Source organism: Protopterus annectens, chromosome 15.part0, assembly GCF_019279795.1.
Source record: "Protopterus annectens isolate FY-2018-M chromosome 15.part0, PAN1.0, whole genome shotgun sequence".
In the NCBI taxonomy this organism is placed as follows: domain Eukaryota; kingdom Metazoa; phylum Chordata; order Ceratodontiformes; family Protopteridae; genus Protopterus; species Protopterus annectens.
Window position 1 is genome coordinate 23,476,940 of NC_056749.1, and position 15,861 is coordinate 23,492,800.

Consider the following 15,861-nt stretch of genomic DNA (forward strand, 5'->3'; position numbering starts at 1 on the left):
TTTCGATATCAGCGATGGTAGTAGGAGCGTTCTTTATAGACTGTAACAAACCATCTAACCTCACAGTCATTTAAATACTTACACAGATATAAACAATCATTCAATCACATGTAAATGAAATATTTAAGGGGGCCCTGAAACCTATCTAGCACTCTTAATTAAAATACATTGCATATGTAACTTAAAACTCACAAATTTAAAACACTTATAATTCTAAAACATACAAAAAATAAAATGTACTTATACACAAAATACACTGGAGAAATGCAATAATATATGCACATAGATATATATTCATAAAAATATATATATAATCTATTCCATTGATGTCAGTTGGTTTTAAATAAAAGCACTTTACAGCGTGAGCAGAGTGCAAGGTAGACTAAATTCTTAGATTTCATGAAAGTGAATAGGTATTACACCAAATGGGAATATCCGGTGCCACTTTTATAGCAAAGAATCTCTTTCAGGTTCTTCTTATTTTATTGTAGGCATCTTGAGTATAAAAATAGGTAAAGTAACACTGGGTCTATGCTCATGCATTACACCCATTACCTCTAACCTCATTGCTCAAAATGTTATCAGAGAATATGAGAGGTAGGTACAGTAGTCCTTAACCTTTTTTTTTTTGACTTTTATCCACTTCAACACTATTATATGATCTGGCTATTAACCTGCTTCCTCAAAACTCGAGATCTCTCCATGATAACCTTCATCTAATGGATTCAGCGAGAGAGCTCTCATGGCTTGGCCTCTCATTTTCTATGCAATAGGGTATTCTTGTAACAGCTCTTTCTGTGGACAGCTGTATTCAACATACCATTTTGTAATCTAATTAAATCTACATCCAGGAATGATAACTTATTGGGTTGTATTGTTCAAAATAAAAAAATAAAAAAAATAAATTTCAGTCCCTCCCATATGAGAAAAGAGGTCATCCACAAATCTCTTATAGAATCTAACATTCTGTTGGCATATGTAATACCTCCCTTTTTCCCAATACCATCATTTACTAGGTTGGTGTAGCTATTGGCACAAGATGTCTGTAAATACAGCTCTTCATCAAACAAAAAAACATTGTTTTCCAAGATGACTTCAAGGAATAGTGCCAATAATTCAATCACATGAGTTTCCATACTGGAATATTTCTTTAAATAACCTTTAGTATTGAAAGGCCTCCCTAAAGTCCATAAGAGCCGGTTGAAACCCTCCATGAGGCCCATTGTCTCTGGAGAGGGCTGGTTGACGCAACCATTTTCACTTTATGTGGAAAAATATTTAAGACCAGTTATAAATTCTAATGATGTTATTTTGAGGGACAGTAAAGAGTTTCTTGTTAGTTTGTATGAACATGTTAGTAGATTGGATGAGAATAGTGACTATTATCTGGTCACATTTGATGTCACCAGCCTTTTCACGGTCATTCCGAATGATTGTGGTGTAGAATATGTGCAAAGTTATTTAAAGAAATATTCCAGTATGGAAACTCATGTGATTGAATTATTGGCACTATTCCTTGAAGTCATCTTGGAAAACAATGTTTTTTTGTTTGATGAAGAGCTGTATTTACAAAGGGATGAAGTGGCTATGGGCACATCTTGTGCCAATAGCTATGCCAACAGAATGTTAGATTCTGGATGACCTCTTTCTCATATGGGAAATTTGCAGCTTTTATGAACAATACAACTACAAAATGGTATGTTGAATACAGTCGTCAGAAGAAAGAGCTGTTACAAGAATACCCTATTGCATAGACGCAGTATGCCCCCTTCACATTTTCAATAACGAATCCAAGATGAGATATCATTTAGAGAGAGAGAGTCGAGCAGGAGAAAGCAGGTAATATATAATATCATATAATAGTGTGAAAGATAAAAATAAAAAAAAAAAAAAGAAGGTTTACTACTGTGTAGCCCGACCATATTTCTCTGATAACATTTTGAGCAATGAGGTTAGAGGTAATGGATGTGCGCAGAGATATAGAGATACCCATGTTACTTTTATATTTTTTATTATCAAGATGCCTACAATGTGAAGGGTATATAGAAACATTCATGTGGGTATTGTTGATAATGATGATAATGAAGGTTGGATCAAAACCAAAAAAGTACATATATAAAATAAGAGAGAAACCTGAAAGAGAGATTTGCCATAAAAAAGTGGCACGGATATTCCCATTTGGTGTATCATTAATGATAGCACCACCTCTTCCAGCAGCCCCATACAGAGGATCACTTTCATCACAGGAGAGGGATTAATTAAATCTAAGAATTTAGTCTACCTTGCACTCTCTTCTGTGTGTTGTTACGTTACATTGGTAAAACCAACAGGCAATTCAGAAGAGATCAGGGAGCATTGCTATAAAATGAGAGGAAAGGCCCTAATAATGCATTAGCTAGACATCAGATGTCAACTGATGAGCAACACAGATTCCGTTCCTTGTTATACAACATATTCAAACTAACATCAGGGGGGGATGTTGAGAATTATACACTGGAAATGGAACTAAGGTGGATTCTAGATGCAGAGCGGAATCCTACCCTGGTCTCAATGACAAGGTCAGTATCCATCCCATGCTGAAGAGACATCAATGCACCTTCCTATTCTTGAGGTCTGTCAGAGGAATAGATTATATATATATTTTTATGAATATATATCTATGTGCATATATTATTGCATTTCTCCAGTGTATTTTGTGTATAAGTACATTTTATTTTTGTGTATGTTTTTAGAATTATAAGTGTTTTAAATTTGTGAGTTTTTAAGTTACATATGCAATGTATTTTAATTAAGAGTGCTAGATAGGTTTCAGGGCCCCTTTAAATATTTCATTACATGGTGATTGAATGATTGTTTATATCTGTGTAACAGTATTTAAATGACTGTGAGGTTAGATGGTTTGTTACAGTCTGAGGAAGCCAAGTATGGAATGGTGAGCTTGAGCCTTTTTTGTGTGTGAATAAGAACGCTCCTACTACCATCGTTGATATCGCATGATTTTTGTCTAGCTATGGACTTTTAATTTGCTGCTTTTCTGCATATTTTTGTTGCTGGTACTCCCTTGGCGACATTGTTGGATTTTGGTGATTGGGATAGTTCACAGGCTCTCACGTTCCGTTTATGACTTTGATTTTTTACATATTATTTGCTATTGGAACGTGTTGCTTCAGCGTATATCTATTCTTTTCTATTTTATACATTTTTTGGCGTTCAGCTTAAGGCCATGGCTCTGGCACCAATTATCTGTTTCTATGAGGCCTCTCTGAAGGATGTTTGTGTCCGCTGGAGTATCAATTATGGCGCCCAGTTTTCAGTCATCTGCGAACTTTGTCAGCCACAATCCTCCTATGTTTGCCTGTACATAAATGCCGAACGAAATAAAATGCCTAACAAGAGGGGTCCCAGGACTGAGCCCTGTGGGACACCGCTTGTGACTGGCTTAGAGTCTGACATAGCTCCAGCAACTCTGACCCTGTGGGTTCTGTCCTTGAGCCAGTTTGCAACCCATCTTGTGACATATGGGTTTACATTTAAGCTGGTGAGTTTGTCTATGATGCCTGAGTGGGGTATTGTGTCAAAGGCTTTTGCAAGGTCAAGGTAGGCTGTGTGAACTGCCTTACCCTCATCAATGGCCTTAGTGACTGTTTCAAAAGTTGACCAAGTTCAAAGGCAGGATCTGCCCTTGACAAAGCCAAATTGGGTAGGATCCAATGTCTGTAGGTCCCCAATGTCTTTGTTTATGAGTTCCATAATGATCCTCTCCATAGCTTTGCAGACCAGGCTTAATTTCAGGGTCCGGAGAAGCACCGCCTTTGTGAAGTGGGACCACTGTTGCCGCACGCCACTCTTTGATCCTGTAGTAAGGCTAAGATTAAACAGCAGCCTTATGTGTGGATTTAGTTCCTCTTGGAGGTCATGTAGCACACAGCCCGGGACTCCATCCGGTCCCATTGATGCTGTGTTGTTAGCTTTAGAGGGCGGCTCTCATCTGGGAATCTGAGATGTTAGGAGGCTACACTCTGCTGGGATAGTTATTTCTCCTTTTGCACTGAACCTGTCTGCGAGAATGTTGGCAATGTCAGTGGGTTCAGTGTATTTTGTGTCATTTTGGACTAACTCTGAGCATATCTGGGAGTTTCCACCCAGGTTTCTAACATAGCTAAAGAAGGCCTTGTGATTGTCTTTGTGTCTTTGCGATTTTTCTCTCAAAGTTGGCCTTGGATGATTTTATGAGTGATCGTAGTTTTTGCTAGTACTGATCAGAGATGCCTTCCCTTTTAGATTTTGCTCTGTCATGTAGTAGCTTCCTCCTCCTGTTGTAAAGTTTGTTTATGGCTGGGGTCCACCAGACTGGGTGCCTGCCTTTGGGGAATGGGTCTTGGTTTTATTTGGGATTGCATGATCCATGCATTCTTGAAGGTGCCCATAGAAGGCATTTGCAAAGGATTCAGCAGTGTGGGTTTTGGTTTCCACTGGCCCAGCCTTGAAGCATACCACTTCAGTCTTAAGAAGTGTGAAGTTTGCTTTTGAGAAGTTCTTCACTGTGGTCTTTATGTGGATTTCCAGTGAGATTAATTTATGGTCTGATCTTACCAAAGAGGGATATACTTCGGTGTGGAGCATTTTGTCCCCATGTTTGTGATGATCAGGTCTAGTATATTGTCTTCTCTTGTGGGAATGGTGACTAGTTGTTCCATTGCATTTGAGTTTATGAATTCTAGGAACCTTTGGGCTAGGGTGTTGGGGCTTGAGTAATGTTCCCAGTCTATGTTTGGGTAGTTGAAGTCTCCCAAAATGATGGTATATGGAGAGACATTCATACTCTCCAGTGTCTTCAGGAAGGCTGTGTGGGGTTCCTGAGTTTGAGAGGGTGGTCTGTAGCATGCTACAAACTGTAAGGCAGTTTTGCCTATGGTTAGTTGCACCTGGATAGTCTCCGATGCTTTCGTGCGTTGCCACTAACCTGGAGGTGTGGGTATCTTTGATGAAAATGGATACTCCCCTCCTTTTGTGGTTTGGTCCAAGTTTTGAAAGCATGACATGAGGTAAAACCTGATAGTGCTGGGGTGCTCTCAGGAGCCTTGAACCAGGTTTCAGTCACTGCACAGATATCGATGTTCTCCATACTGAGGAGGGCTGCATCTTGAGGTTTAGACTTCTGGCATTGAGCAGCATTACCCTTAGTTTTTTTCCACTTGTGTTTTCTAGGGAGGTAGGTTTGTCATTTGAGCCTTGCCTAAAAAGGCACTATGGGAGTGGCAAGAGCCTTGGCCAATATCCGAAGCCCAGGGTGACAGGTGCAAGCCATCCGGCGTCCGTGGCTTGTCAAGTATGTCATCCCAAGCAGACAGACATTGGATCCCCTTAGAATGACACCAGTAATTAAGCCAATTGTTAAAACTGATCATTTTGTCTTTGTACTGTGGCATCATTCTTGGTGAGGGTAAGATGCTGCTCAGGGTCAGGGTCATACCGGCCTGGGCTACATAATCAGAGAGCTCCTCTATGTCTCTTTTCATGTAGCTCAGGTCGTTCACACCGGCATGTACAATGACTGAGTCATATTTGTACTTGCTGTGGACTGACCTGAGTGCTTGATTCTAGCTCCCAGCAGGCAGCTTACTGTGACCTTTTCCTTGTTCAGTCTGGTAAGCGGGACGTCAGTGTGTCTGACTATGGAGTCACCTATTACAAGTGTGTCTGGCATGTTGTTTGGCCTTAAGGGCTGTGACTGTTTAGCACACTGACTTTGTGAACTATGTGTTGCATGTGCTATGTCTTGAGGTGATGGTTGCTTGGGTGTCTGCTTTGGAGGCCTCTGTTTTGGTAGATTTTTAATCAGTGCCTCCGAGTATGTTTTTGTGTGTTTATGTGTTTGGTTTGCAGTTGTGATAGTTCTATGTGAGACTGGGTTTGTGGTGTGCGTGGTTACCTTCTCCTCCTGACTGGTCTTGCCAGTACTGAATTGAGAGAGCTCAGCCTCCAGTTTGGCTATATAGTTGCATCTCTCGCATATATTTGTATTTGTTGGGAGGAGGAGAGAGTTGTCTGTGTACATGAGGCAATTGTAACATTGCCTCAAGATTCCCAGATTCACCAGCTGAACAGGAGAGGACGCCAGCAACTGACCCTTCGACATGCTAGAAATAGTGAAAAAGATTGCTGTGTAACTGAGTCAGAAAGGACCTATAGGGAAATGGGTACTCAACAGAATTTAGGTGAATGAAGTACTTTCTTTTGTTTAAGAGTGCTTTACCTGTGTAAAAAATGCTTTAGGAGCAAGTGCTGAGCTTTTCAGATAGAGTATAGGCTGTTTAGATTGCAAGTAGAACAGTTCTAATTGAAGAGCAGACTTGGCAAAAGTTTAACCTTGTTTAACCAAGTTTAACCTTGTTTAACCAGCGCTATGCGACTTTAAGCAGTGAACTAGAAAAGAGCTAGGAATGGTCCCAAACAACCAATTATTACAGCTTCTTGTGCTGAGGTCACTTCCACTCCCACTGGTGATCAAAGAAACTTCCTTCTATCCAAGTAAGGTAATGGACAACACAGGAACTACACCACAGCCCAGAATACAGCAATGCCTGTATACTGGTCTAAACTAGTCAAGGAAGGCGGAAAACAAGGATTATTTTTGTTTTTGTTTTTGTAGAAACACACAGAAAATGCAGAGACAGTGATAAATTAGTTACACACAGTTAAATTAAACAACAAACAAGCAAACTTTCGATAAATTCGACTAAATGTAACTTTAAGTGCAGATTTTAAAATAAATGCAGTAATCAGTAAAAAACAGTTCAGAAATCCAGAAGGTAGTTGCTTTGAGCTTGTCTGAGCAGTATAGCCAGAAAAATTTTAAGCAGTGAACTACAAAAGAGCTAGGAATGGTCCCAAACAACCAATTACTACAGCTTCTTGTGCTGAGGTCACTTCCCCCAAGGACTCCCACTGGTGAGCAAAGAAACTTCCTTCTATCCAAGTAAGGTAATGGATAAGTTTATCTGCTTCGATATTTTAGGTAGGATTTTGTTTTGATTGTCAACCTTATGATAGTAAACCATTTGACTCTTATCCCTGAGGGAACTTGGGTAGGCTTAAAATGGCCCATAAGGGCAGCTTATGTACAAAGTTTCTATTTTTATATAATTATTAAGACTATAATGCGTGAATGGGTGTGCCTTCTTTGAAGGTAGGGCATTGGGCTGGCAACTCGGCACCGTAGAAATCCACTGCCAATCATTAGCGGACCAGAGTTCTGCTGTGGCGATCCCTAACCAGGAAAAGCCGAAAGAAAATTATTATTAAGACTAGGGAGATGAGCTGCATTTAACTGCTGGTGTTTAAGTTCCTTATATTCTGCAATGGTATTGTTAACCACCATTGTCATGTTTTCAGACTTTTTTACACTAGTATTTAAATACCGATCCATTTGTGAAGGGTGATTGTTGTTTAACTGTTTTGATAACAACTGATTGTGACTAGCAGTTTTCATGTCTTGTGATTTATTTATTTATTTATTGCCCAGCACTGGTGTAAGCAGCGAGGGAAAGGAGAAAGTAAAAAGCACAGAAGCTGATCTGCAGTTTGTGATTGTGTCTGCACTACTTTGTATGCTGGGGCTACAGCAGCCTGCATTTAGAGCATTTTGTAAAACACATCTTCAAAGGCTTCTGTAGTTATATGAAGAACAAAACAAAATGACGTAATCAATAATAAAGGTAATGAATGCGTGTACACAAGGAATGCAAAATACAGTAAGTAATGCTGCTCAGGAATGCACTAACAATGACCTCAGATATGCAAATTATATTCATGCATTAAAATAACTCCCAGCAACTCTGAGCTTCTGTACGCACAGGTCTTCATGATGACCAAATGTTTGTAAGTCACTGTAATGGAAATTACAGCGACTGTGTCTTGTAGTTACCCTGTTATACTATGTGCTGGCTATGTTATTTCCACTGGAAAGTTTGCTTTTAACAGTACCTGACTAGTATGTGGTTATGTTTCATTTAAAAAGCTTGTTACTGGTTAGATTAGTGATAGTGGTCTTTCAAATCAAGTTTTCAGAAGTAATCCAAGTTATATTATAGAATGCTGCCTTACAAGGAGACTTAACTAAAGATGGTAAGATACAATACGAAAGAGGATCAAACAGCATACAGAGCTCACAAAACATGATGGACAAATAAATAAAAAAGATAAGCAAGTTATGATTAACAACAACCAGGGAGGGGCCATACCAAGAAAGAACCACCAAAGAATAACAGGATATTACAGTTTACTGAGGGACTACTGCAGCTAATTAAGAGGTCAAAGAGCAGCTGACGGGTGCATTCTTTGTGAAGTGCAATGTGAAGTTTGGCATCGACTTTGTGATTTTATACATAAAGAGACACAACGGCAGAATTCTTTAACAGCATGGACATCATTTCAGCAATTTAAAAATTCATTTTCTCAGATACAGATGGGAATGTGTACGTCATGGAACACAAGACAGGGGTATACAACTAACAGTGGAGAAGCTGATACACAGGAAGCACACCTTTTTAAAGCTATGGATAAGTGGAACAAATGACATGCAACAAAGCTGAAAGTTCATTTAAGAAATATTAGGGACACACCCCTGCTCAAATAAGATGCAAATAAAAGTTGCCATTTCAGAAAAATGTATCGTTTTTCAACAGTGAATTCAAGCTTTACTATTACTTACACTGGTCACTACAGGGATAGCTTCTATATGTGGGATATACATATTTACTATTGTGTACATTTCTGTGACACAGAATTCAGATCAGAATCACAGCTGTGATAAAAGTGTGATGCCCAAAAGCAGGAACAGAACTTACGTAATTTCATTCTCTAACACAGGGAATATTGGAATAAGCATCCTACAAAAATCACAGTTAGCCACTCATTTAGATAAAAAGTACATTCTAGCAAAAAACATTTAAAGGAATGTGATACATGGCCTAAATTAACTAAGGAAGGAAAGAAACAGTAGTTGGTACATAATAAGCAACAGATGACATTTCATATTTATGCAAATCACTACAACCATTTTGCATTACAAAAGACATGCTTCCAGACAATTAAAAAAGGCATAAACGTGAGTGTGTGGGGGTCTTTAATATATTTTTGGAATTTTTTCAGCAAATCTGAATTCTGTGATAGACATACATCAGTAAGTTCATGAATATATGTATGAGAGCTGTTACTGAATATTTAAAAGGACACATGAATAGTCTAATTAGGAAATGAAAAAAAGAAAGCTGTAAAATATCATGATAATATCAATGAAACTGCTTCAGAATGGCAATAGTACAGTCTGCGAGAGTTTGGGTAGATGAGGAGCAAATCAAATATATCTGTCAACAAAATGGATGTCTTATTCTTTATTTAAGAACTACAAACAAATTAATGTATACAATTCTTTGCGGGTAATGGTGGCAGGTATTGTTTGTTATTAAACAACAAAATAAACACTGTTATTATGGTATAGACTGATAACACTTCAAAGCTGAACCGAAGAACCATTAGCTGTGGTTCTCAGCTGGGGTGCCTTCTGTGTGGAATCTGCTTGTCCTCCTTGTGTTCATGTGGGTTTCCTCCAGGTGCTCCAGTTTCGTCTCACATTCCAAAGACATGCAGTAGGTGGACTGGACACTCTAATTGAGCCATAGGTGTGAGTGTGCATGTGAGTGTGGGGATGAAGGAACTAATGCAGCAGGGCTAGCCACCCTGTGGTGTGAACCTTGGCTCTAGATAATTGTCACTGTTGAAGTGACACCCGAACCCCATGTGCAAAAATGGGAAAAGATATTGTGGAAGGATGGATGGAATAGTTGTTCTGCTGTATATAACTTCTCCGGGTTTATATTTAACTATATATATAATTTCTTTGTATTTGTATTTAAGTGTGTGCTGTCAAAAACTCTGTAAATGTTTTCAATAGCTGCATTACTGTAAATAACTCTTGAATGTAAGTGCCTCTACATTTGCTCGGGTCATCGCTGGAAACCGTCTGTGGATACATTCACGTACATGGTGTAAAAACGTAAAGAAGGAATACAAGAAAGAATGTACACCTGCTGTAAGATAGCTGCCTAGATATAACACTGTCAGGATACAGCATGATCCACAACACCCTACACCTTCACCACAAGCAGTGCAGTAAAATGTAGTTATGCTACTCATGCCTAACAACATGCATTTGTGGCTACACAATTCAGGCACGCCACTGAGCTTGGCACCAGGTACAGCCAGAACAGAACACATGCAATGAAATTCCCATAGACATGTACAGTCTACATTCCAAGAAAAAATGGGATCCCAGATCAATTCCCATCAAGAGAAGTAGCATGAAACCAGTGCTGCTGGATGTGCAGTGTGTATAGAACATTCCAGTACCCACCCACAGGAAGTGGTCACCAGCTAGTGTCACGCTTCGCTTGTGCTAGGTGACATCCAAAGGACCCTCCCCAGATTACAGCTGGAGCAGCAGGCAGGGATCACCAAGATCAGTGACCCATGGTGGAGGGCAAGTACAAGCAGCAATGCATCGGAATGAAAAAAAGGTGCATGTACCTCATTATAGTAAAAGTTGAGTATAATGATATATATACCCCCATTCTCCATACAGGGCACACATGTACACACACACACACACACACACACACACACACACACACACACACACACACACACACACACACACACACACACACACGTAGTGACAGAGTAGTCCTTAGAAGTCCTACTGACATGAAATTCCCTATGCATTACAATAATGCTTTACATGCATGGTTGATTTATGTTTATAGGATTAGCTGCTACTAACATAAGGTAAGTATTTAAACATGCAGATGAATGTGTGTAACTCCAAAGTAAGAGGTATCTCCATTTGTGAAAAGGTTTGTACCAGTAACTGCAGAAAAGGCACTGTTTACTGATATGAATACTGAACCTCAGTATCCCGAGACGGCAGAATCAAACCAAATTCACTGAGTGTACACATTTCAGGCCTCTAGATACAAGACAGCTACTGCAGATTCACAGGACAAAGATCTGCTAGGGGAGAAGGCATCATCACAAATAGGTTGGTGAGTTCTTACAACAGCCACTATAACAGATCAGGGCAGCACCAAACACAATTACTGCACTGCGATAGAACAAGCAACAAACACAGGCACTGCAACTGTAACTGTGACAGAACAAGCAGCAAACAATGGTACTGCAAATGCCACTATGATAGAACAAGCAGCAAACACAGGTACTGCAACTGCCATTATGACAGAACAAGCAGCAAACACAGGGACTGACAGAACAAGCAGCAAACACAGGGACTGCAACTGCACTTTGACAGAACAAGCAGCAAACACAGGGACTGCAACTGCACTTTGACAGAACAAGCAGCAAACACAGGGACTGCAATTGCCACTATGACAGAACAAGCAGAAAACACAGGTACTGTGACTGTGACTATGACAGAACAGGCAGCAAACACAGGCACTGCAACTGTCACCTTGACAGAGCAAGCATTAAACACAGACACTGCGACTGTCACTAAGACAGAACAAGCAGCAAACACAGGCACTAAGATTGTCACTATGACAGAACAAGTAGCAAACACAGGCACTGCAGCTGTCTCTATGACAGAACAACCAGCAAACACAGTTACTGCAACTATCACTATGATAGAACAAGCAGCAAACACAGTTACTGCAACTGTCACTATGAGATAACATGCAGCAAATGCAGTTGCTGCAACTGTCACTGTGACAGAACAAGCAGAAAACACAGTTACTGCAACTGTCACTATGACAGAACAAGCAGAAAACACAGTTACTGCAACTGTCACTGGCAGAACAAGCAGAAAACACGGTTACTGCAACTGTCACTATGACAGTACAAGCAGCAAGCACAGTTACTGCAACTGTCACTGTGACAGAGCAATCAGAAAACACAGTTATTGCAACTGTCACTATGGCAGAACAAGCAGAAAACACAGTTACTGCAACTGTCACTGTGACAGAGCAAGGAGAAAACACAGTTACTGCAACTGTCACTATGGCAGAACAAGCAGAAAACACAGTTACTGCAACTGTCACTATGACAGAACAGACAGCAAACACAGTTACTGCAACTGTCATTATAACAGAACAAACAGCAAACACTGGTACTGCAAATGCCACTATGACAGAACAAGCAGAAAACACAGGCACTGCAACTGTCACTATGACAGAGCAAGCAGCAAACATAGTTACTGCCCCAGCTACTGTCACAGATCAGGGCACCAGGCAATTCAGGTGCTTAGACATAGTTACCATGACAGCCACTATGACGGATCAGGGCAGCAGTCACCACCTCATTACTTAAACAGTTACTGCGACAGCCATTATAAGACATCAGGACCACAAGCACCATCTCAGGTGATACAACACAGTTAAGAAGACAGCCACTACGGCTAAGGGGCACAGGCACCACCTCAACTGCTGCAACGCAGTTAATAAGACAGCCACTATGGCTAAGGGCCACACACACCACCTCAAGTGTTGCAACGCAGTTAATAAGACAGCCACTATGGCTAAGGGCCACAGGTACCACCTCAGGTGTTGCAACGCAGTTAATAAGACAGCCACTATGGCTAAGGGCCACAGGCACCACCTCAAGTGCTGCAAAACAGTTAGTGTGACACCCACAGTGACAGATGAAGGCCACAAGCATCACCTCAGTTGCTGCAATGCAGTTAATAAGACAGCCACTATGGCTAGGGTCCACAGGAAGCACCTCAAGTGTTGCAAAACAGTTACTTGACACCCACAGTGACAGATGAAGGCCATGGGCATCACCTCAGGTACTGCAATACAGCTACTCAAACAGCCACTACGGCATATCACCTCAGGTGCTGCTAAGTGCGACAGCCATTATGACAGATCAGGACAGCCATTACAACTATTTTCAACAAACACTGCTTCTCAGAAATGAGCAAAGAGCTGTGATTAGAACAAAAACAAACTGATAGTGAATCATAAAGTATAAGGTTGCAATTATCTGAACAACTATTTGCGTGATTGTACAACAGGCTTGTTCATCAGCAAATGTCACAGTTTGGAGGTTAGAAAACTATATGTTAAAGGCATACATTTTCTACATGGGTCAGTAAAATACAGACTGCAAAAAAAAAAAAAAACCTTTTGGCAAGAAATACCCAAATAAAATTAGTCCAACAGAGTTTTTATGAAAAAAACACAGAATAAACTAGAAAATATGTCAAAAAAGTAAAAAAAGTGTTATGCAGAAAAAGGAAAATAATAATGCAAAGATGAAAGTACTGCATATAGTGGTGACATGTGACATCCCTGGCTAGTAGTGACATGTAACATCCCTGGCTAGCAGTGACATGTGACATCCCTGGCTAGCAGTGTACATGTGACATCCCTGGCTAGCAGTGACATGTGACATCCCTGGCTAGCAGTGACATCTGACATCCCTGGCTAGCAGTGACATGTGATATCCCCGGCTAGCAGTGTACATGTGATGTCCCTGACTAGCAGTGACATGTGACATCCCTGGCTAGCAGTGACATCTGATATCCCTGGCTAGCAGTGTACATGGGACATCCCTGGCTAGCAGTGGACATGTGACATCCCTGGCTAGCATTGACATCTGACATCCCTGGCTAGCAGTGACATGTGACATCCCTGGCTAGCAGTGACATGTGACATCCCTGGCTAGCAGTGTACAAGTGGCATCCCTGGTTAGCAATGTACATGTGACATCCCTGGCTAGCAGTGACATGTGACATCCCTGGCTAGCAATGTACATGTGACATCCTGGCAAGCAGTGACATCAGACATCCCTGGTTAGCAGTATACATCTGACATCCTTGGCTAGCAGTGTACATGTGACATCCCTGGCTAGCAGTGTACATGTGACATCCCTAGCTAGCAGTGACATCTGACATCCCTGGCTAGCACTGTACATGTGACATCCCTGGCTAGCAGTGACATATGACATCCCTGGCTAGCAGTATACATCTGACATCTCTGGCTAGCAGTGTACATTTGACATCCCTGGCTAGCAGTGTACATGTGACATCCCTGGCTAGCAGTGACATCTGACATCCCTAGCTAGCAGTATACATCTGACATCCCTGGCTAGCAGTGACATCTGACATCCCTGGCTAGCAGTGACTTCTGACATCCCTGGCTAGCAGTATACGTCTGACATCCCTGGCTAGCAGTGACATCTGACATCCCTGGCTAGCAGTATACATCTGACATTCCTAGCTAGCAGTGACATCTGACATCCCTGGCTAGCAGTGTACATCTGACATCCCTGGCTAGCAATGTACATGTGACATCCCTGGCTAGTAGTGGCATCTGACATCCCTGGCTAGCAGTGACATCTGACATCCCTGGCTAGCAGTGACATCTGACATCCTTGGCTAGCAGTGACATCTGGCATCTTTGGCTAGCAGTGACATGTGACATCCCTGGCTAGCAGTGACATCTGACATCTCTGGCTAGCAGTGACATGTGACATTCCTGGCTAGCAGTGTACATCTGACATCCCTGGCTAGCAGTGTACATCTGAAATCCCTGGCTAGTAGTGACATGTGACATCCCTGCTAGCAGTGTAGATGTGACATCCCTGGCTAGCAGTGTACATCTGACATCTCTGGCTAGCAGTATACATCTGACATCTCTGGCTAGCAGTGTACATTTGACATCCCTGGCTAGCAGTGTACATGTGACATCCCTGGCTAGCAGTGACATCTGACATCCCTAGCTAGCAGTATACATCTGACATCCCTGGCTAGCAGTGACATCTGACATCCCTGGCTAGCAGTGACTTCTGACATCCCTGGCTAGCAGTGACATGTGACATCCCTGGCTAGCAATGTACATGTGACATCCTGGCAAGCAGTGACATCAGACATCCCTGGCTAGCAGTATACATCTGACATCCTTGGCTAGCAGTGTACATGTGACATCCCTGGCTAGCAGTGTACATGTGACATCCCTAGCTAGCAGTGACATCTGACATCCCTGGCTAGCACTGTACATGTGACATCCCTGGCTAGCAGTGACATATGACATCCCTGGCTAGCAGTATACATCTGACATCTCTGGCTAGCAGTGTACATTTGACATCCCTGGCTAGCAGTGTACATGTGACATCCCTGGCTAGCAGTGTACATCTGAAATCCCTGGCTAGTAGTGACATGTGACATCCCTGCTAGCAGTGTAGATGTGACATCCCTGGCTAGCAGTGTACATCTGACATCTCTGGCTAGCAGTATACATCTGACATCTCTGGCTAGCAGTGTACATTTGACATCCCTGGCTAGCAGTGTACATGTGACATCCCTGGCTAGCAGTGACATCTGACATCCCTAGCTAGCAGTATACATCTGACATCCCTGGCTAGCAGTGACATCTGACATCCCTGGCTAGCAGTGACTTCTGACATCCCTGGCTAGCAGTGACATGTGACATCCCTGGCTAGCAATGTACATGTGACATCCTGGCAAGCAGTGACATCAGACATCCCTGGCTAGCAGTATACATCTGACATCCTTGGCTAGCAGTGTACATGTGACATCCCTGGCTAGCAGTGTACATGTGACATCCCTAGCTAGCAGTGACATCTGACATCCCTGGCTAGCACTGTACATGTGACATCCCTGGCTAGCAGTGACATATGACATCCCTGGCTAGCAGTATACATCTGACATCTCTGGCTAGCAGTGTACATTTGACATCCCTGGCTAGCAGTGTACATGTGACATCCCTGGCTAGCAGTGACATCTGACATCCCTAGCTAGCAGTATACATCTGACATCCCTGGCTAGCA